The 21,351-nt window shown below is 42.4% G+C and overlaps 1 protein-coding gene across 1 annotated transcript in view; it reads left to right on the top strand.

Annotated features, from left to right (window-relative positions):
• Positions 1-21,351, top strand: part of DAB1 (DAB adaptor protein 1) — a 685,851-nt gene that overhangs the window by 174,368 nt on the left and 490,132 nt on the right. The gene's annotated exons all lie outside the window — the stretch shown is intronic.

Here is a 21,351-nt window from a genome sequence, read left to right on the forward strand (position 1 = left end):
ATTCTAGTGTGGAATAGGCCTGGCAATAAAACATTTAACATTCTACATTGTACATTACTTGTTCAGGTACAGGTTACCACTCAAAGAATCTGGCTAAAGATTCTGGCTTGCTGGTTGGGGAGCCTCTTCTGAATACGCTAAAAAGGGTGACCAAATTTCTAAATACCCATCCTCTCTTTATTCTTCTCTTATGTACACACTCGTTGTAAAAAAAAAAATTTCACTACAAGGACAATCCATATTTTACTATACCACAATCCCATAGGGGAAGTCACATTTTCCCAATAAAGTGCAATACAAAGTCTTGCTACTAACAATAAAAAAATAAAATAATTTGTCATTCTATTTAAAATGTAGATCCTCCGTCTCCAGGGCCCATCGCCAAATTCCTATGCTCATAATACTGTACTTTATGAGGGAGCATCTCTAAATTGTAATCTTCTACAAACATATCTCTACTGTAAGCAGATCAGGGACTCTTTAGAAAGCTGGCACTATGTCATAAGATGAATCTCTTTAATAATTTCCTCCCCAAACCTTCTAATTCCTGGACCCAGCCGCCACCTGTGCAGCTTTCCCCACGACCCATCCAACAGATCTCCTCCCTACTGGCAAAAATGTGAAATTATAAGAAACTTGGGCAAAAAACAAAACAAAATGAGAGTCAGTTTTGAAGTATGCAAGGTATGGGTAGGTCTACACTAGAAATGCTACAGCAGTACAGCCAGAGCACTGCAACTGCACGGCTGTAGTGTAGATGCTGCAGTGACAGAAGGGGTTCTTCCATCACTATAGTAAATCCACATCTCCGAGAGGTGGTAGCTCGGCCAATAGAAGAATTCTTCCATTGCCATAGCAGTGTCTACACTGGGGGTTTAGGTTGGTTTAATTATATGGCGCTGGGTATAACCTATAACCACAGCCCTTTGTGGTATAGTTAAGCCAGCCTAACTCTGTAGTGTAGACGACCCCCTAAGTGTGATAGAAGGAAGGAAATCAAATGTGTGTTTGTAATGAGGTGTGCCACTGAGAAAAGTAATTTCAACTTTGGTTTGCATGTGGGCAGCATCATGCCAGGGAAGAGGACAGTGTGAGCCACATCACAGGGAAATTTAATAGCCAGACTGGAGAAAATATTGTATGTACTGTAAGGAATAAATCTTGCATTGGCAGGTGAATGGTCTTTTTCCTTCTCTAAATTCCCTGTTTCTCTGAAACAATGAAAATTGATCGTTTGAGCTGGATTTGCTATGCTGTAAAACTAAACAAAATGTAAACCAGGAGATGAATAACCCAGATAATAGATTAACAACAAAGGAATGAAGAGGAGAAGGAGGAAGAGCAAAGCTTGAGACTTTGCACATGCAGGTTTCCAGCTCTCCTGACTGAATTTTTCACAGAAAGCTTATTCATATGTGATCTGCACTGTCTTTGGTGGTCTCTGAACTGACAAGCATTGTAACAGAACATCTGAAGGATTTTGGAATATGGAGAATGAAATGGGGGGAAAAGCGATCAAAAGCAGCATGACAATGTTTTGTGGGGTTTTTTTTCATTGGGTTGCAATGCAAACCCCCGTTTTATGGATTGGAAGGATTTTAGTAAAACAGGTACCTTATTAAGTAAGGCTTATGATAGCGAAGGTTTGACAAAGGTTGTGTTTTTTTGTTTTTTTGTTTTTTTTTGTGGGAGAGAAGGATAAGGATAAAAAGAAATAATAGGTCAGAGTGATTGTTGGTGCAGATTGAACTTCAAAGAACTCGAAGCAATTATTTTTAGTTACAGATGGTTGGAGAGAGAGAGAGAGAGAACAGAATCAAGATCCTCTTGTTCTCTACTGAGGGGCCTCATGCTAATGAACACACTGGTTTCTTAGCGCCAAGAAACAATAATTAACACTCCATAGACTTTGTACTGCCACAGCCCCTTTCATCAGAGGGTTGCAAAATGTTTAACCAAGTATGGGGGCAGAAGGGATGGTCTGTAGAGTAGCACAAAGAGCTGGTGCTTCAGGTATATTCTCTGATGAGACTATGAACAAAGGAAGAAATCATATACCACCTAAACTGAGGAACCATGGTGGCAAGTCTTGTCAAATTTCAACCCAGGTTTTCTCTGAAAGGGGATAAGGTTATTCTTGAAGAATTTCTCTAATTTAGAGCTGGTCATATGGGTCATTAAAAATAAATCATCTGATGAATTGCGCCCTTTTTTTTTTTCCTCTTGGTGAATTTTGTGAATTAATCTTGATTTTTGTGACTGCATTAATTGTTCGCGTGTATTTGGCAAATAGTTCATGCAAACAAATTTCGGCCTAGAGGATGTTTTTGCACTGTCCACTTTGTATGTAACTGGTTGCTTCATTCCCATAGTAATGCTTTTTACTCCCTGATAAGAGGACAGGAACTTTTAGAACTTACCATTATTGTTAAAGATTTAAATGTTGGTAGGGCCCAAATCCAGTGGAGGATCCATGCCCCAAAGAATGTAAATCTAAAAAAAGAGTAACAAATAGCATTTTAGAAGTGATGAGTATCATACAAGCATGATTCTTGTTTGAGCATCAGTATCCTTGCCTGTGCACAACGTGGGAATTCCTATAAACGATACTCATTCCCCAGTCCTTTATGTGAGCTAAAATGTGCCTGGCATAGCAGCACATTCAATTTGACCAGCTATTTGGAATTCAAATGAAGGTTTGTGTATACTATTTTAGCATGATTTGATCAGCCTGAGTTCCCCACATTTCCTGTGTCAGCCTGGATTTCCCTCCCTTGAGCTGACCACCAATGGAGGTGGATTATGTTCATTGCAGAATTGAGTTTACAAACAAAGGAGACTTAAACTTTATCTCCTCCTCTCTTTTCTGCATCTGGTTCTCCACTGGCAATTATGTGAGTAGTGCTACCTACAAGTGTTTCCCTGTGCAATGGTTTCTCAATTGAAGTTTAATAGTAAAAAAGCATGGGGTGATGCACAGACACTATGGAATTTCACTACAGATTAGGCTATAATTATGTTTATTATTAACATTTTGAGGTGTGTACGAGGGAGTTTGAAGGCAGAGGTTGTAGGTTATTGAACCTTTAAGCAAACTGTAATTTGTGTTCCACTGGTTGATGTGTAGGTGGAATCAGAACTTTGCAACTAAGTGTCATTGGCTGTGAGCAGTATAGGCATATGAAGATTCTCCTTTAACTCGTCTGAAAGATACTTGTACCATAGGAGCAGGAGGTTTTGATTTTTTATCCTTTAGATGGCTTACAGATTAGTTACAGTATGTTTGTGTGGTATGTTATGCTGTTTGCTAGAAAATGTCACCTTTGCTATTGCCCCATCACATGCTTCTTATGCTGCAGTACGTTTGAGGTACTAACTAATGCATACAGTATGAAAGCATGACTCCAAATACAGGTTTTGATCTAATCCAGAAACAGACCATGCATGGAACTCCCATCAAAGCATACTTTTAAAAGAATATCCTTTTTATCATTGTTTACTATTTGTTTACAGAATAATAAAAATGAGGGCTGGAAGGGAAGAGGCTGGAAGAGCCCTCTGCACTGAATCAGGTCCAAGTACACCTAGACCATCCTTGACAGGTGTTCGTCTAACCTGTTCTTAAATACCTCCTATGTCGGGGATTCCACCACCTCTCTTCAAAGCCTGTTCCAGTGCTTAACTATCTTTATAGTTAGAAAGTTTTCCCTAATACCTAACCTAAGTGCCCTTGCTACAGATTAAGCCCGTTACTTCTTGTCCTACCTCCAGCCCCGTCCTCCATGGTTATGGAGCGCCCCTTAGCAGTGGGCTGGAGGAGTTGAGCATACGTTATTTGCTGCTGCTTGCAGCATGCCCCCTCTCTGCAGGTAGACCTATAAGGGCCTGGCTACTTTAGCCATTGGACTGGAGTAGCTTCCACAATGTGCTGCTCTTCAGGAGCTATGTTTCAGGCTGTATGTATGTAGGGGAGACAGGGCTGCCAACTTTCTAATCGCACACAACTCCTGCCCCGCCCCTTCTCCAAGGCTCTGCCCCGCTCTCTCCATCCCCCCTCCCTCCGTTGCTCACTCTCCGCCACCCTAACTCGCTTTCACCGGGCTGGGGCAGGGGGTTGGGGTGTGGGCTCTGGGGTGGGGCTGGGGATGAGGGGTTTGGGATAGAGGAGGGGCTGGAGCAGGGTGTTGTGGGGGGTAGGCTCTGGGCAGGAGTTTTGGTACAGGAGGGGACACTGGGCTGCGGCACAGGGTTGGGGTGCAGGAGAGGGTTCAGGGTGCCGGGTCCTGGTGAAGTTTATGGCGGCTCCCGGGAAGCAGCCGCCAGGTCTCTGCAGCACTTGGATGCATGGGCGGCCACGGATCATAGAATCATAGAATATCAAGGGTTGGAAGGGACCTCAGGAGGTCATCTAGTCCAACCCCCTGCTCAAACCAGGACCGATCCCCAATTAAATCATCGCTGCCAGGGCTTTGTCAAGCCTGACCTTAAAAAACTTCTAAGGAAGGAGATTCCACCACCTCCCTAGGTAACGCATTCCAGTGTTTCACCACCCTCCTAGTGAAAAAGTTTCATGTTCCATGCATCGCCCCTGTGGGCGCAGGCGCCGCCCCCGCAGCTCCCCCATTGGTTGTGGTTTCCGGCCAATGGGAGCTGTGGAGCCGGCCCTCAGGGTGAGGGCAGTACATAGAGCCTCCCTGGCTGCCCATGCGTCTAGGGGCTGCAGGGACCTGGCGGCCACTTCTGGAAGCCGTGCAGACCTAGGGCAGGCAGGGAGCCTGCCTTAGCTCCGGGCCCCCACTGTGCTGCCAACCGGACTTTTAACGGCCCAGTTGGAGGTGCCAACCAGAGTTGCCAGGGTCCCTTTTTTGACCGCGCATTCTGGTCGAAAACTGGACCCCTGGCAACTCTAAGGGGAGGGGAGGAACTGAATCCCTGTACATCTGCTCCAAGCCTGGCCCTGACACTCAGCGAGGCTCCAGACTTCCCCAGAGTGCTTTCAGGATTGGGCCCTTCGTAATGTTGCAATATTTTCTGATAAAATACCATATGTTACCATACCAGACACCCATTTTCTTAGGATTTTAGACTGACGAGACAAATTCTGTTGCTCCACGTTATTCCTACCATCACAATTCTCCCATTTTCATCTTTTTATCATAATTCAGGAACAATCATTCTCAAAATGGAAAAAAAAAATAGAAACATTTCTGAGGAGTAATTGGTTGTAGAATGATGATGATGCAAAGTCATGTAAGAATATATGGCATTTGCTTTCTTTGCTTTATTTTTATGGTTGCTATGGGAGAATGTAAGAAACGTTTGTGAAACGTACCATTTTCTAGAGCATGATTATGAAACTGATAGACATGTGAGTACTGAGGTGTATTTCTTATTTGATTTCCTCTAAAGAAAATCTGCTACTATGTTAACTTGTGAGAGTCTGGTATCAGGTATACATCCACATACACAAACCCAGTCCTGCAATGTATATACACACAAACCTCCAGTGGAGGAGGAGGTCTGACTGCAGCACCATCCCCTACAGATGGCATCATAATTTTGCTCATAGATAGATTGTACAGGGAGTCTAGGTAATTCATCAGAGATCTTCTGTCACATGTGGAACATTGCAGTTCAGCTACTGGAGCAATTGATACTACCAGCAAAATACTTTGGACAAATACATGGTAAAACGACCATTTAAAATAAATATTGGCTTTTGTAAATGCATATTACCAAACAAAATTCAGTGTTAGAAATGTAGCTGGGTATTAAGAACATCCAAAGACAAGTTAAATAGAATTTAAAAAAAAAAAAGGATTATAAACCCTGATGCTGCAGGTCATAAGGCAAACCCTAACAGATGGGGACTAGGAAGAAACTTATGAACAAGATATTCCATAAGTGTCAACTTTGCACTTCCTCAGAAGCCCTTGTTCCTGACTGCTGCCACAGACAGACGGCTGAGCTAGATGGACTGCTGGTCTAATGGTATGGCAATTCCTGTTTCTAGATGGATCAGTATATACTAGCATTTCTACTTACTAAAGGTCATAAAGCCTTGATGTTTTGAATTGCATTGTCTATTCCATTTGCCTTTCCGCTGTGAGTGTGTTCTGCATGATGGTTGAGAGGCAGCTGTCACTGAATGCCCTCGTCTGTTCAAACCAGTGTCAAACTGACAAGCCCAAGCTATCCTGCTGCTGAGTTGCATAGCAATCTACATTTTGATTTGCTTATATGTGATAGGAAATCGTAGGTGCCCTGGCCAAAGGAGTCGTGATGCTTTTTGAATTGGATGCACTTTGTATTGCTAAACTGACTATCTTGTGAAATCATTTGGGAGGGAGAAAAAATCAATGCCAGATTTTTCAGGATGAAAAGGCAAGCTAGACATGCAATTAAGCACTAGAACACAGTTTCTGTACTCTTCCTGTCATGTTCTCCTGATTCCGTGCCGTGGCTATTCGTCAGAAATAATTAAACTCTCTCCCATGGGCAACAATTAGTATCTTCAAATATCATGAGTAAAAGGAATGTATTTATAATTACCTACCCTTTTTGAAGGTGAAAATGGACATTATCCTTTGTAAACTGGAAGAGGGAGTTCCTGAATATACCGAAGCATTGGACCTTATACTGCTCTGAGTACACCGGTTTTGTCAAAATCACACGAATACACCTAATATTCTGTAGCCAGTCCTCTGGTTTATGTTGATGTTGAAGAACCATTTGTAAGGTTTCAGTTTGAGTTTGGTATTGAGGCTGAACTCCTATGCATTCAGTAAGGGATGTGCAGTCAGGAAAATCTGCTTATGGCACAACATTTTTAAGCAGCCAGAATTACGAAGACAAGATACCCAATTTCTTCCTATCAAATAAGTCTCTTATTTATTCATCCTACGTCTTCTTTTTTTATACTAAGTTTTCTTATTTCCTTTTGCCTATTATTCACGAGGGAGTTTGAGAGCTGAAGGGTTTTTTGTTTTTCATTTTTCAGAACACTGTTTTTATTTCAGATTTGCTTACTGATCCGTCCTTCGAAAGACTTTTGAGTGAATGTGATAGGAAGGTTTATTAAAAATAAAATATTCATCAGAATATCAGCTGCAAATATGCTCTTCTGGTTAAAATTCAAATTCTAATTCCTTCCACCTTGACATAAGTTTCTCTTTCACTTAATAACCTGATCCACAAATTTGTGAGCTAATTTACTCTTTAAACTTACACTTATTTTAGTTCATGCAACTTGTTCTCGTCTGCTTGATAGTATCTAATAACATGACAGTGGTAAAATGACAAACTCAGGATTGCAACAGATTGACTGAACTGAATGTCTTTTATTAGAAAACGGTTACCAAAACCAATTCATTAACTTCAAAAGCACGACTGTTTCCTTCTTCTGTCAGTCACTGACATTGGGCCTGTTTCTAATCTCAAATTGGTGTTTTAATACTGCATAGATCCATCGACTCCAAAGCCAGATCACCTTGTTGTACCACCTGTATAACACAGGCCGTAGAACTTCCCCCAAATAACTCCTAGAGCAGATCTCTTAGAAAAATATCCAATCTTAATTTAAAAATGGCCGGGGTTGGAGAATCTACCACAACCTTTGGTAAATGGATCCAATGGCTAATTACTCTCACCATCAAAAATGTGCACCTTATTTCCAATCTGAATTTGTCCAGCTTCAACTTCTAGCCTTTGGATTGTGTTAGACCTTTGTCTGCTAGATTGAAGAGCCCCTTTCCAAATATTTGTTCCCCTTGTTCTTATGAACTGTGATCAAGTCACCCCTTAACCTTCTCTTTGTTAAGCTAAATAGATTGAGCTCCTTGAGTCTAGCACTATATGGCACATTTTCTAACCTTTAATTGTTGTCGTGGCTCTTCTCTGAACCCTCTCCAATTTCTCAACATCCTTCTTCAACTGTGGACACCAAAACTGGACAGGATATTCCAGTAGAGATCACACCAGTGCCAAATACAGGAGTCAAATAACCTCTCTACTCCTACTCCAGGTTCCCCCATTTATGTATCCAAAGATTGCATTAGCCTTTTTGGACACAGCGTTACACTGGGACCTGATGTTCAGCTGATTATCTGTCACACCCCCCTAATCTCTTTCAAAGTCAGTGCTTCCCAGTATAGAGTCCCCATCCTGCAGGTATGGCCTACATTCTTTGTTCCTATGCATGCATTTACATTTAGCTGTATTAAAATGCATATGGTTTTCTTGTTTGCTTTGCTTGTCACTCTGTATCAGCGACCTGTCCTCTTATCTATCATTTCCCCATTTTTGTGTCATCGGCAAACATTATCAGTGATGATTTTAAGTTTTCTTCCAAGTTATTAATAAAAATATTAAATTGTGTGGGGTCAAGAACTGATCCCTGTGGCATCCCAGTAGTAGCACTCCCACTTGATGACGATTTGTGATTTACAGTTACACTTTGAGACCTGTCCATTAGCTAGTTTTTAATCCATTTAATGTGTGCCATGTTCATTTTACATTCTAGTTGTTTAATAATAATGTTGTGTGGTACTAAGACAAATGCTTTCCAAAAGTATTACCGTTATCAACCACACTTCAAATCAAAAAAGATATCAAGTTAGTTTGACAGGATCTATTTTCCATAAATCCAGGTTCATTGGCATTAATTATTTTACTGTCCCTTAAGTCTTTATTAATCAAGTCTTGCATCAGCCTCTCCATTATCTTTGCAGGCATCAATGTCAGACTGACAGGCGTCCAGTTTACCCTTTTTAAAAAAGCGGTACAACATTAAGTTTCTTCCCGTCTTCTGGAATTTCCCTGGTGTCCCAAACCTTATTAAAAATCAACACTAATGGTCCAGCAAGCTCCTCGGCCAACTCTTTTAAAACTGTGGATGCAAGTTTTCTGGTCCTGCTGATTTTAAAAAGTAACTTTAGTAGCTACTGTTCAACATCCTCCTGAGATACTATTGGAATGAAAAGAGTGTTATCATTGAATGATATGATTACATAATCTGGTATTTTTCCCAAATATAGAACAGAAATATTTATTGAGCACTTTTGCTTGTTCTGCATTATTATTGATAATTTGATCATTTCCATTTAGTAATGGACCAGTAGCATTGTTAGGATTCTTTTTGTGCCTAATATACTTTTAAAAAATTCCTTATTGACCTTAATTCTGCTGACTATCGATTTCTACTTCTGTTCATTTGTTTCCATTATCAATTTTCTCCAATTCCTAACTTCTGATTTATATTCATTACTATCAACTTCCCATTTCTTCCATTTGTTATATATTATTTGTATAGCTGCCTTCACTTATCTAAACTAGCTTTTTTAAAAACAAAAAACAAAAAGAACCTGTATAGATTGTGGGGTTTTTGGCATCTAGTAAAGTGTTCTTAAACAATTCCCAATTATCATTCACATTTTTCTGATTAAATTCTTCCTCTCAGCTGATTTGGCCAATTGTTTGCAGCTTTGTGAAACTGGCCCTTTTAAAGCACCAAGTATCTATATTATGATTACCAGTGTGGACTTTATTCTGTTTGCACATTATACATGTGATCAAGTCATGATCATTTGTACATAAACTACTATTAATTTTTAGTTCTTTGATCAGTTCTTCTTTATCTGTCAAATGTGGTCTAATATAGAATTTTCTCCTATAGTGGCTAATATTTAAAAATAAAACTGGGACAGTTCCTCAAAGAAGCCAAGGCTCTGGGGTGTGTGCATGCAGTTACTCAGGGAGAAGCAGCAGAGAGAGTCCCTGGGGAGCGGTTTGGGGGTAGGTGGGAATGGGGGACTCGATGATTCTGGCCTGGACCTGGTGGTTGCTGGGAGAGGAGCCACACACTCTGGAGCTGAGCCAAATCCCTCTGAAGTTATTGAGAGTCTTTCCATTGACTTCAGTGGGCCAAGGAGTGGAGGAGTCACTCTTTCCAGTGCAGAGAAGCAGGTGCCTCTGGCTGGTAGAACTGATGGCTTGACTAGACTGATCGAAACTGGCCTGGGCTGTTGAGCTCCTCCCCCTCCAGGAAAAGAATTAGATAGTTCCATTAAAACAGCTAGTGGCTCCAAAGTTGGGTTTGCCTTAATGACTGTTTTTCTGGAGAGAGTGAGGAGCCACAGAGCAGAGCAACTTGAGCTTCTAGTTCTTTTCCTGGATGGCTCAGGGCTGCAGATAATGAGGAGCAAATCTGCCCCAAAGTCTTGCAGCAATAGCCGAGACCTCCATTTTAAAACCTTACACTGTCCCAGCCAAGCTGGAACTTCAGAGGAAGTCAATTAACTTCAGTGGACCTACACCTGATTTATCCTGGCGTAAGTCAGATCAGAATCCGGTCCTTTGCATTGATTTCTGATGAAAAGCAAAGTGAATTAAGGCTATCCTAAACTCTTGAGTTGTGTTAAAGTGCTGCCGTGCAAAATGGGCTATAGTTAGTCCAAAGTGTTTGTTTCCCTCTTGTTTATAATGGCATAATGAAAAGCTGTTGTTTAATGTGGCGATTGATTCTATTTTGGTTTGATTTCTGTATTCCTGCCTAGCTGCTCCAAGGTCTACAAAAACATTTGGGGCAGAGACTTAATCTGGGGTCAAGCTAACCAAGGAGGCATAGAACAACCAGCAGGCTAACAATAGCCGGCAGGCTAACAAAGAGAGCAGCCTATCAAATTACAGATCAACTTGTCTTTAGTCCAGGGCTCAGAATCTACGCCACTCCTTCACTAAAACACATACAATACGTCTTTCCTATTTATGGACCTGATCCTGAGTGGTATTCAGCTCTTACAGCTCCCATTGATTTATCAAGCTCGAGCCCTCTGTTCATGCTTTACCCAGTGAATGCCTTTTTCATCTTCACACTCAGTGACTTTGTTCTTAGACTATGGCACTGCAGCTTCTAACTAATTCCCTGGTACTCCTGCATCAGCACACAGCCATGGATTTATAGAGTTTAAGGTCAGAAGGGACCATTAGATCATCTAGCCGGAACTCCTATGTATCCCAGGCCATTAAATTTCACCCAGGCACCGAGGGGCACAATGAACGAGGGGAGGGACAGGGACTCACAAGCTCTGGCCCCTGAGCGAAGCTGGAAATTTGGCCCTGGCACCCCTCCATCCTGATGGTGGGGTGATGTGCCTGGACCCAAGGTCTGGGTTGGTTGCACAGAGCTATAAGAGGGGATCTTACTCCCCTGGGCAAGGTGCAGTCCAAGGCATGATCTAACTTTAATTAATTTACTCTGGTGTTTCTCCAAACTGCGATTTTTAAATTCTGAATTCTAATGCTTTGTTTAACTCAGATTTCAGGTGGTATATAACTGGGGTTGTTAGATTTGCTTTATTCAGTAAAATGTACGCTTAACCCTTTTGGCTATTTCATTTTGGGTTAGGGTGCCATATGGTGACTCTTCCCACCATGGTTCACTAGTTAACATAGCATGTGTGATAAGTAGCGCTATAGTTAAAATAGAGAGTGCATTTCTTCCCAAACCCTTGTGTTCGGTTGCCTATAACATATGTGGGGGTGAAGGGGGAACTAGAATGCTCTGTGGGTGCAGAAAAGCCAGCCAGCCCCTCTGTGGCCCATTTCCATCTCCTGTATTGGCTTCTATAGCTGCTGTAGGCTTGTAATTGTGAACCCACTGGCTGCAATTCTATCCCTCTTTCGGCTCACCCAAATTCTTACGCTGTCGAAGGCAGAGTTAGTCCAGTGTGATGTACTACAGGGTCCCCCATGCATCCTCCTGCACAGCCTTTGCCTCCCCTGAGGCAGAACCATGGACATGTCACTGCATTAGAAACCATCCACATCCCCTTCACTGTTGGGTGCAGAGTGAAAAACAACCGTCATTAAAATCAACAGTTAGACCAAAAGGAGAACCTCTTGGTCTGTGTGCTCATTGATATGGGAAATCTGTGTACCTGCTGAGTGGAGAAGACATCTCTGAGTATTTTAAGAAGCATGAGATAGGCAAATAAAGAGTTTGGGGCATATTTAGTTTTGAGGTTCACAATCAGATTGATTCAGTTTGAGTGTTAGGATGCTTCCGGAGCCCAAAGGGTATCCTTAATCCCAGTACTGGGTAGTTTTATTAGAAAATAAATAAAAGGAGTATATAAAGAGGCAATTTTTGTGTTCATTTTTTTCTTTGTTCAACTCCAAGTCTAAGCTAACATAGAATGCCATCACTTCTAAACAGGCACCTCCTTCCAGGGATCAGAATTGGCTGGAAATCTGCCTATTACATGCATGTCAGTCAGGTTCCTTATAGGGCTTTTATTACTGCAGTCACCTGCAGGCAGCCGAGGAATAAGAAAATAATTACATTTTTATTGCATGCAGTTTCTCCATGGCTCCATTTGCTTCCATTCAAATCTCCCTATTGAATAACTGAGAGGATATCAAAGGGCAGTTTTTGAAATATATGCACACAATTGTTAAACCATCTTTCTTAGTTGGAAATCACTATTATCGTATAGACGGGAGAGTAATTTTCTTTCTTGACCGTGTTGTCTTTCACAACAGGAGACAGTGATTGCCAAGTCTGCACAAAACCTTGCTCATAGTCAGTAGAGATAAGCATTCCTGCAGCTGGTCAACAATCTTGCTGGTTCATGAAGATCTACATGCCGGTCTAATAGTAAAACTAGGCTTGGAGTAAAATGTCTCTTTTGATAAATCTGTCCCCAAAAGGCCAAAACTAATGACTTCCCATATGGACGGCACTCTGGGAAATGCAATGTAGAGTCATGGTTTGTTTACTACTAGTTTGTGTATCAATCTGATGGCAAATGTAAATAGTTTTCTTTACAGACAGGGGGCCTTGGGAATAGAAAACAGGGATAATTTACTAGTCTCAGTGTATTTGTGAATGTGCATTTCTGTCTGATAGCAAATGTTAAATCAGCCTTGGAGTCAGTCACCCACCATAAACTTTCCCCATCCTAATGTACAAAGAAATGTATGCAGATGCCAGCGGAGAAAGCATTTTGAATTAGCTTTAACAATGGCTGTTTCAACATTGCTCCTGATAACAGCATAATCAAGATGCATAATATGATATTTGATAGACAATGAGTGATTGAAACATAAGGTAAGTGAAGTATTTGATTTTCTTGTCCACGTAACAATATTCTATGGGAAGCAAAGACTGTCACACCTGTATTTTTTTTCCCAAGAGGTAACCTCTATTGTGCATCAGGTTTGCCCTTGCCTGTTGTAAAATGAAGGTTTCTTCATTAGAAGAGAAACATATTTTTATTTTAGATAATTCCCTTGAACCACCTTAAGTTAGAATTTAATAACGTGATAAAGATAATGTTAACAAAAAACATATTTTTTCTAACAATTTCTTCACTGTTGATATGTAGATATTTTTATGTATATAGAATCTTTTACTTTGCACCAGAAAGGGCAGATCCTGCCTTTATTGCATACTAAAGTAAGTAACCTTATTGACTTCATGGGACTACCCCTGAGAGTGAAGTTTGTCGCATCAGGCCCTTGTGAGGTATACATGTGAGGAATGTATCATTGCTGAAGGAGTGCAGCCACCTTTTGGATGAAAAACAGAAACTGCTGTTATCTTAGAAATGTTTGGAACAGTAAAAGGTTTTATGGCTCTCTCAAATCAAAGTGTGGATGATCACATTCTTCTGTTTACTCTCCATGTTTCCCTTTTCTATAGATCAGATTGTAAAATGTCTGCAGTCCCTGATAAATTCCATAATGCATTGATTCATCAAAATCAATTGCGCATTTATGAATTTGTCATTTGGTTGCCCACTACATCTGTGAAAATTAAGTGCTTCCCCCGAATGTTAATCCTTCATCTCGGGACTCTGGAGCGAATGCCTCTGACTTGCTCCTTAATGAACCAGGATGTTTCTGATTTAGCATTGGCTTGTATAGAAAATTAGAAAATTATTTTCTTGGGCTTAGGATTTTGTTTGATCACCTGTGAGCACCATCGAGGACATCTGTGAGAAATGAATTCAGTGCATTTTAGTAATAATGGCTGGGGAAGACTGGGTCAGAGATTTTCAAAGGCACACCTATCACTGTTTCATGCAGTGGTGTTGTAGCCATGTCAGTCCCCGGATGTTGGAGCGACAAGGTGGGTGAGGTAATATCTTTTTACTGGACCAACTTCTTTCGAGCTAACACTGAACTCGTCTTCAGGTCTGGGAAACATATTCAGAGTGCCACAGCTAAATAGAAGATGGAACAGATTGTTTAGTATAAGTAAAAAGAAAAGGAGGACTTGTGGCACCTTAGAGACAAATTTATTTGAGCATCAGCTTTTGTGAGCTACAGCTCAAATAAATCTGTTAGTCTCTAAGGTGCCACAAGTCCTCCTTTTCTTTTTGCGAATACAGACTAACACGGCTGCTACTCTGAAACCTGTTATTTAGTATAAGTAGTTACCACATATTCCAAGGGACCATTCAAGGGGAAGTGGCCTGTTAACACCTCTCCAGTCAGAGCGGGAGGTAGGGAGAAAATCATGGACTGAACAGAGACATGGACAGCTACCGTTCCCCCCCACCTCCCTTACTTTCCCCCCCTGTGACTGGAGGGGTGTTAACAGGCTACTTTGAATGGTTCCTTGAAATATGTGTTAACTACTTATGCTAAACAATCTGTTCCAGCTGGTATTTAGCGGTATGGCACTGAATATATTTCCCAGACCAGAAGAAGAGCTCCATGTAAGCTCGAAAGCTTGTCTCTCTCACCAACAGAATTTGGTCCAATAAAAGATATTACATCGCCTTCCTTGTATCTTTAACTGTAGTTGTTTGTTACTAATAATTCTGTGTTTAGCACCAATAATGTGTTCGGTATTGTAAAAAGCACAAAGATACAGACAAGCTTTGCCCCCAAAGTTTAGGGTGAGGTGGTTTTTTTGGTTTGTTTTGTTTTTTTTAAAGTGACTTAGGAGCACAAATCCTGTTGATTTTCAATTACACTTGTTCTCCTGACTCACTTGACGCTTCTGAAAATCCCAATTTAGAATCCAAGAGGTTTGGTGCAAGTAAAAGAAGATACACTGGGAATTGTTATTTACCATTATTTGTATTTTTGTAGCACCTAGAAATCCTAGTTATGGACCAAGACACTTAGGCGCTGCACAAACACAGAACAAAAAGACAGTCCCGAATTTTGCCCCGGGTCAGATTGGCAGGGACCATAGGGGTTTTTCCACCTTCCCCTGCTGCATGGGGCACGGGCTACTTGCAGGTTTAATCTAGTGTGAATTGTGAATTCTCTGTAACTTGAAGTCTTTTAAAACCATGGTTTCAGGACTTTAGTAACTCAGCTTGAGGTTAAGGGGCTATTACAGGAGTGGGTGGGTGAGGTTCTTTGGCCTGCAGTGTGCAGGGGGTCAGACTAGATGATCACAATGGTCCCTTCTGATCTTAAAGTCTATGAGTCCCCCAAAGAGTTTAAAATCTAAGTAGCAGAGAGTAGGGAATAATGTATTATAATAGTTGTTATGAACTGCTAATAAATACTAACTTTTTACTTGTGATCAGTCCATCTTTTCTCATCTGTACTCACGAGCTGTGGGAATGAATCAAAGCAGCATTGTATCACCAGAATCTTAGGAAAATAGGCTTTGCCATACCAGGTCTGACTGTTTATCTGTGAGAGGCAGTATGGCTTAGTGGATTTGGCTTTGGACTGTGAGCCAGGAACTCAGTCAGTAAATTTAATCCCCACTCAAACTTGCTACATTGCCCTGGACCAGTATATTGTGCTACAGTTTTTCCCATCTGTAAAATGCAGGATATGATGCTACCTGACTGCACTGGGGTGCTATGTGGATTCCTTAGTTACTCTCAGAACAGCACTTTGAAGATATAAATTGCTAGGCAAGTAGTAAAGTATTATACGTTAAGTCCACAATCCTGCTGTGGCCAGTCCCTGATGCTTCAGAGGAAGATGTACCTCCAACTGCAAATAACACAGCTAGCCAATATGTGCAATGCAATGTGAGGAAAGCCTTCCTGATTCCTGTTGTTTTGTGCCCTGAAGTATGAAATTTTAATCACCATTACCATATTCCACTCCCGTCTCCCTCTGGTGTTGTCCCCCAGCCCATCCCCTTCTCTTGGCAGATATTGTTGATCAAAACATCATCCAGCCTTTATAAATCCAGCCACAGCGTTTTACCTGATGGCCTCCTGTAACAGAAAATTCTATAGACTGGCTTTATAGAAGTATTTCCTTTTATTTGTTCAAAATTTACTAGCCCTTATCAACTGACCTCATTGCGCTTGTGATATAGGACAGTGTGAAAAGGGAGGGATCGATCAATTTTCACTGTATTAGCCTGAAGCCGGTTAATGATATTTAATTTTCTTGTATTATGGGAAAGAGAAGGCTCTTTCTTTCATTGCATGACTGATTAATTTATAAGCTTTTGGGGGCAATTCAACTTACTGAACTTTACAGGATTGCGAAGAAGAAGGTAAAAAGTTCTAGACGAATTGATGAAATAAGACTTTCTTCTTCTTTAAAGAAATATAGAGCTGTTTATTTTGGATATATTGCTTTGTGTCTAAATAAATTAGAATCAAAATGGTCCAGCTAAGGAAATGCAAGCCTCCACCGTCCTTGCTGCATAAGATCTTCCGGCTACATTGATGGAATTGGAAAATAATGTTTCTGGTAATAAATGGTAGAAATATTCCATTTCTGCATCAGCAGATATGAGGATTAAAGGATTTGACCATATTAAACATTTTTGCCCAGCTTTGGCTCTCAGGGTTTGCAGACTGCATTATCAGAGTTCATCTCATGGCTATTCCAGACCTGATTTAGGAGAGAATACATTCCTGCTTTGCAAATTGTCATTCCCTAATTTAGCCCTTCTTTGACAGAATTAGAGAGAGAGAGAGAGAGAGAGAGAGAGGTGATTAGCCACCTCTTGAAATCTGGATGGCTTTCTGAGTGATGGCTCCCAATCAGCCATTTGAAGTGATGGAGATAATTGAATTATACTGTCTCCTATTTCCCCCACCCCCAAGCTTTACTTGTGTTGAACTATAGCATCCGTACAGAAACCTGAGAACAATAACAGTTGATCCCTGTTTCTGAGAATGAGAAGGTCTGTCAGTTGTTTGTCACGACCAAGCTCCTCATTCAGATTCTGACACTGCCCTTCAGTGCTGGGATTGTTACCAGTTGTGCTTCCATCTAAATATCCTGCCCCACACGCTTGCCAACCCATTGCCCCTGGGGGTCCTTCAGGAGGCTTTTATTTCTTTTTCTTTCAATCTAAGCCCATTTAATCACATTTGGCCATTGTGTCAGCTATTCAACATAAAAGCACAGCACAAATATCAGAAGAAACCAGAAGACACTCTGGGCCAAATTAGATTCCACCCAGAGCTTACACACCACGGTGAGAGAGGCCTGTGATATAACTAAGATAAAGATTCTGGACACTCCCATGGAACCAGGGTTTGCTCTGGTATGACTAAGGCTTTGTCTACACTACAGACCTTACAGTGGCACAGCTGTACCACCGCAGCTGCGCCGCTGTAAGGTCTCCCGTGTAGCCACGCTATGCCAGTGGGAGAGAGCTCTCCCACTGGCATAATTAAACCATCTCTAACGAGTGGCAGTAGTTATGTCGGCGGGAGAGCATCTCCTGCCAACATAGTGCTGTCCACCCCGGCACTTCTCGCAGTGAAACTTTTGTCCATTTCCCCCCCACCCCTTTGTCTAGTGTAGACAAAGCCTCAATGTAGTGTTTGGGCTTCTGGTACTCTTTCAGTGGAGATTACTTTCTCTAGTGGATTGTCTCCCAACAGCAGCCAGCTCTTTCTGTACTCCTTGGGGAGTTGTCACATTAACATCCCCCGTAAATACTGGATTTAATATGTTCACATTTTCTGATGGGCCTTTTGTCTAGGCTGTTTCTACCGTCTACAATCCATTTTCCTACTCACATCTCTTAGTCACACTGCTTCCTAATTCCGCAAGTTTGGGGCTAGATTGTGCCTTCAGACTACAGTGGGATTGTAGGGTGGGTATAACTGGGGGCAAGTAGCTAATGCCCAACTAAACCAGACATGTCCCTTAGTCTGAATCAAGGGCTTTTCTTTTCTGAATGCTTATGTAACCATCAAGGAAACATCTGCTACATTTGGCAAAATGGGGCAAGTCGCAATTTCTATCTGGTGCCTTTTTTTCCCCTTTGAGAGGCTGGGCACATTAAGATTTACAAGTGGGCCTTCCCCGCCATCCGAAACTGGGGACATCCATGCCATTTTCGGGTGCCGCTTTCACCATTTGGTTGTTCTCTGGACTCACAGTTCACCCATCACTTGTGGAATTTGAATAAGGCACATTCGGTCCAGAAAGGACTGTCCTGCTGTAAGCAGCATTCTTGCTCTGGTGCCACGAGACTTATGTAATACATGGTTGGTCTGTTGTACTACATGTGTATACTGCAGAGAGATTTTTATGGTCCAGAGGGGAAGTTTTTCATTTGTTATCATTTTATGCTTAATGTGAGAGTTTATATTCTACAGAATATCATGTGAGAGACCCTGGAGGCTTGTAAAAACTGATTTTGTTTTGTTTTGGTTTGTTGGGTGTTTTTGTGCAATGAAGAAGCAGAAAGCTCTTGGGCAAAAATCATAGAGACATCCTTTCAACTACACTTGAGTTGACATTCCAGACTCATCCTCCCCCACCTCTGCATGGTCCAGCTTTCTGTTCCGAAACAGAAAAGTGATACCAGACCCTTTTAAAATTTCTAGCAAACTATCCTGTGTACTGCGGCATTAGTATTCTCTGCCAGTACTGGATGTCATTTTAAAAAAGTTCTTTACCTTTAACTAAGAAGACTGTTAGAACTTTCAAAAAGCCCTGAATGCAGCTATCTTTGTACATTAACTCTTGCTCTCTGAAAGGATTAATCAAGGCTGTCTTATATCCAGCTGTAAAAGCTTTAATATTTTAAAAAGTGTAACTGCTGTGAGAGAAGGCAGTGATGAGCACAAAATGCCTGTTATCTACAAAAAGCTCTAGATATTAGGCTGAGATGCTGCTCTTTGGTGCTTTAGCCAATAACCCTATCACCTCCACATGTACACAGCTCCACTGCATTTAATGGGAATGCCACATAGGGAACAGATTAGTAGATTCCTCCACAACAATACAATCAAACATAGGCCAGGGTAGTGTACTCGCTATTCCAGTATATGATGTCTGAGAAAATCCCAATCTCTATTTCGTCAGGCTGCGAATATGAGCAAATATGCAAATATGAGAGATTTGGCATGAAGCTGTTGATATGTTCAACTGGTTTCATGCATGTATACCCTGTGCCCCGTGCTTAAAATGTACAATATAATACTACCTAGCTCTGACATAGCACTTTTCATCAGTAGATCTCAAAGCACTTTCCCAAGGACGTCCGCATCATTACCCCGTGTTTAACAGGTGAGGAAACTGAGGGTCAGAGGGGTGAAGTGACTTGCCCTAGATCACCCAGCAGGTCAATGACCAAGCCAAGCATAAAATCCATCCACTGCTCTTTTTAGTAGGTGACACTGAGCAGTACGGTTTTACTTTTAAATACGGATATAGAAAAGCCACTGTTTTATAACTGGACATAAAATTGGCCATTCACTGAAAAGCCCTGATGGTATTCTAATAAGCAGAAACATAGTGATTGGAAAAAACATCCCAATGCTTGCAGGCTCCATTGGATAATCACCAAAAATTTTTTGGTTTGTTCAAACCTAATCCAAAATTCTTGAGTCTGCAAAACTGGGTTGGAAATGCCACAAGGAGAAACTTTCTTCTTCCATTTCTGAATGTCTGCTCCCAGCCCTAGCCAGAGGTTTCCTCATAAAAAATTAGGAAACAATCAAATTAAGTTCATTCTTTTTACCTTCAAACTGTTTCTCGTTTGGGAGAAAGTTTAGATCCATTTGTTCATCCCTCTGTAAAAGTGCTTTGAAGGATTTAGGGGCAGTAAGATAGAGTACACCAGATAGAATACTGGACAGCAGTATTCGTAGGTCTTCTCTACAGAGGAAAGCTATACTTGTATAATCTTCACCTGTGAACACTCTTATTCTGCTATAAGAGGACCTTTTCCTTCAGTAATTATGCTGCTTGGGTAGGGTTGCCAACTTTCTAACTGCACAAAATGAACACCCTTGCCTGGCCCTGCCCCCTTGTCCCACCTCATCTCCAAGGCCCCGCCCCTTCTCTGAGGTCCCACCCCTGCTCGCTCCATTCCCCCTCCCTCTGTCGCTCGCTCTCCTCCACCCTCACTCACTCGTTTTCATCAGGCTGGGGTAGGGGATTAGGGTGTGGGAGGGGGTGAGGGCTCCAGGGTGGGTCTGGGCAAGGTTTGGGATGCAGGAGGGGGTTCTGGGCTGGGGCGTGGGGCCTAGGAGTTCGGAGTGTGGGAGGGGGCTCTGGGGTAGGGGTGTGGGCTCTGGGGTGGGGCCAGAAATGAGGGATTCAGGATGTGGGAGGGGGCTCCAGGCTGGGGCAGGGGGGTGAGGACTCAGTCTGGGGATGTGGGCTCTGGGGTGGGGCTGGGGATGAGGTGCAGGAGGGGGCTCCGGGCTGGGGCCAAGGGGTTTGGTGTGTGGGAGGGGGTTCCAAGGTGGGGTAGGGGGTTGGGTCATGGGAGGGATTTGTGGTGTGGGAGGGGGCTTTGGGTGGGGGGTTGGGGTACAGGAAGGGATGCGGGCTCTGGGAGGGGGTTCTGGGCTGAGACAGGGGTTTGGGGTGCAGGCTCCAGGAGGGAGTTTGGGTGTGGGAGGGGGCTCAGGACTGGGGCAGGGAGATGGGGTGCGGGAGAGGGTGTGGGGTGCACTTACTTCAGGTGGCTCCCAAAGTGGCTGGCATGTCTGGCTCCTAGGCGCAGGGGCCAGGGGGCTCTGCGTGCTACCCTGTCCGCAGATGCCATCCCTGCAGCTCCCATTGGCCGTGGTTCCCGGGCAATGGGAACCGCGGAGCTGGTGCTCAAGGCGGGAGCAACGCACAGAGCCACCCTGCCTGCCCCTGCGCCTAGGGACGTCGCCGCTTCCGGGGAACCATGTGGAGCCAGGTAGGGAGCTTGCATGTGCTGGCCAGAGCCACCGGGTGTTCCAGTTGAAAACTGGACACCTGGCAACCCTACACTTAGGAAGGGTTTAAACTAAACAGAAAAAAACAACTCTTATATGGAATGAGACTGTTCAGACTGTCCACACAGTGGTAGTATCTGTATAACTATAACAACATAACTAGCAAAATCTCCCCATGTAGACAAGTCCTACTTGCATTAATCACTATCAGACAATAGACTCTGCT

Source organism: Lepidochelys olivacea, assembly GCF_965140295.1.
Source record: "Lepidochelys olivacea isolate rLepOli2 genome assembly, chromosome: 8".
NCBI classification, from domain to species: Eukaryota; Metazoa; Chordata; order Testudines; family Cheloniidae; genus Lepidochelys; species Lepidochelys olivacea.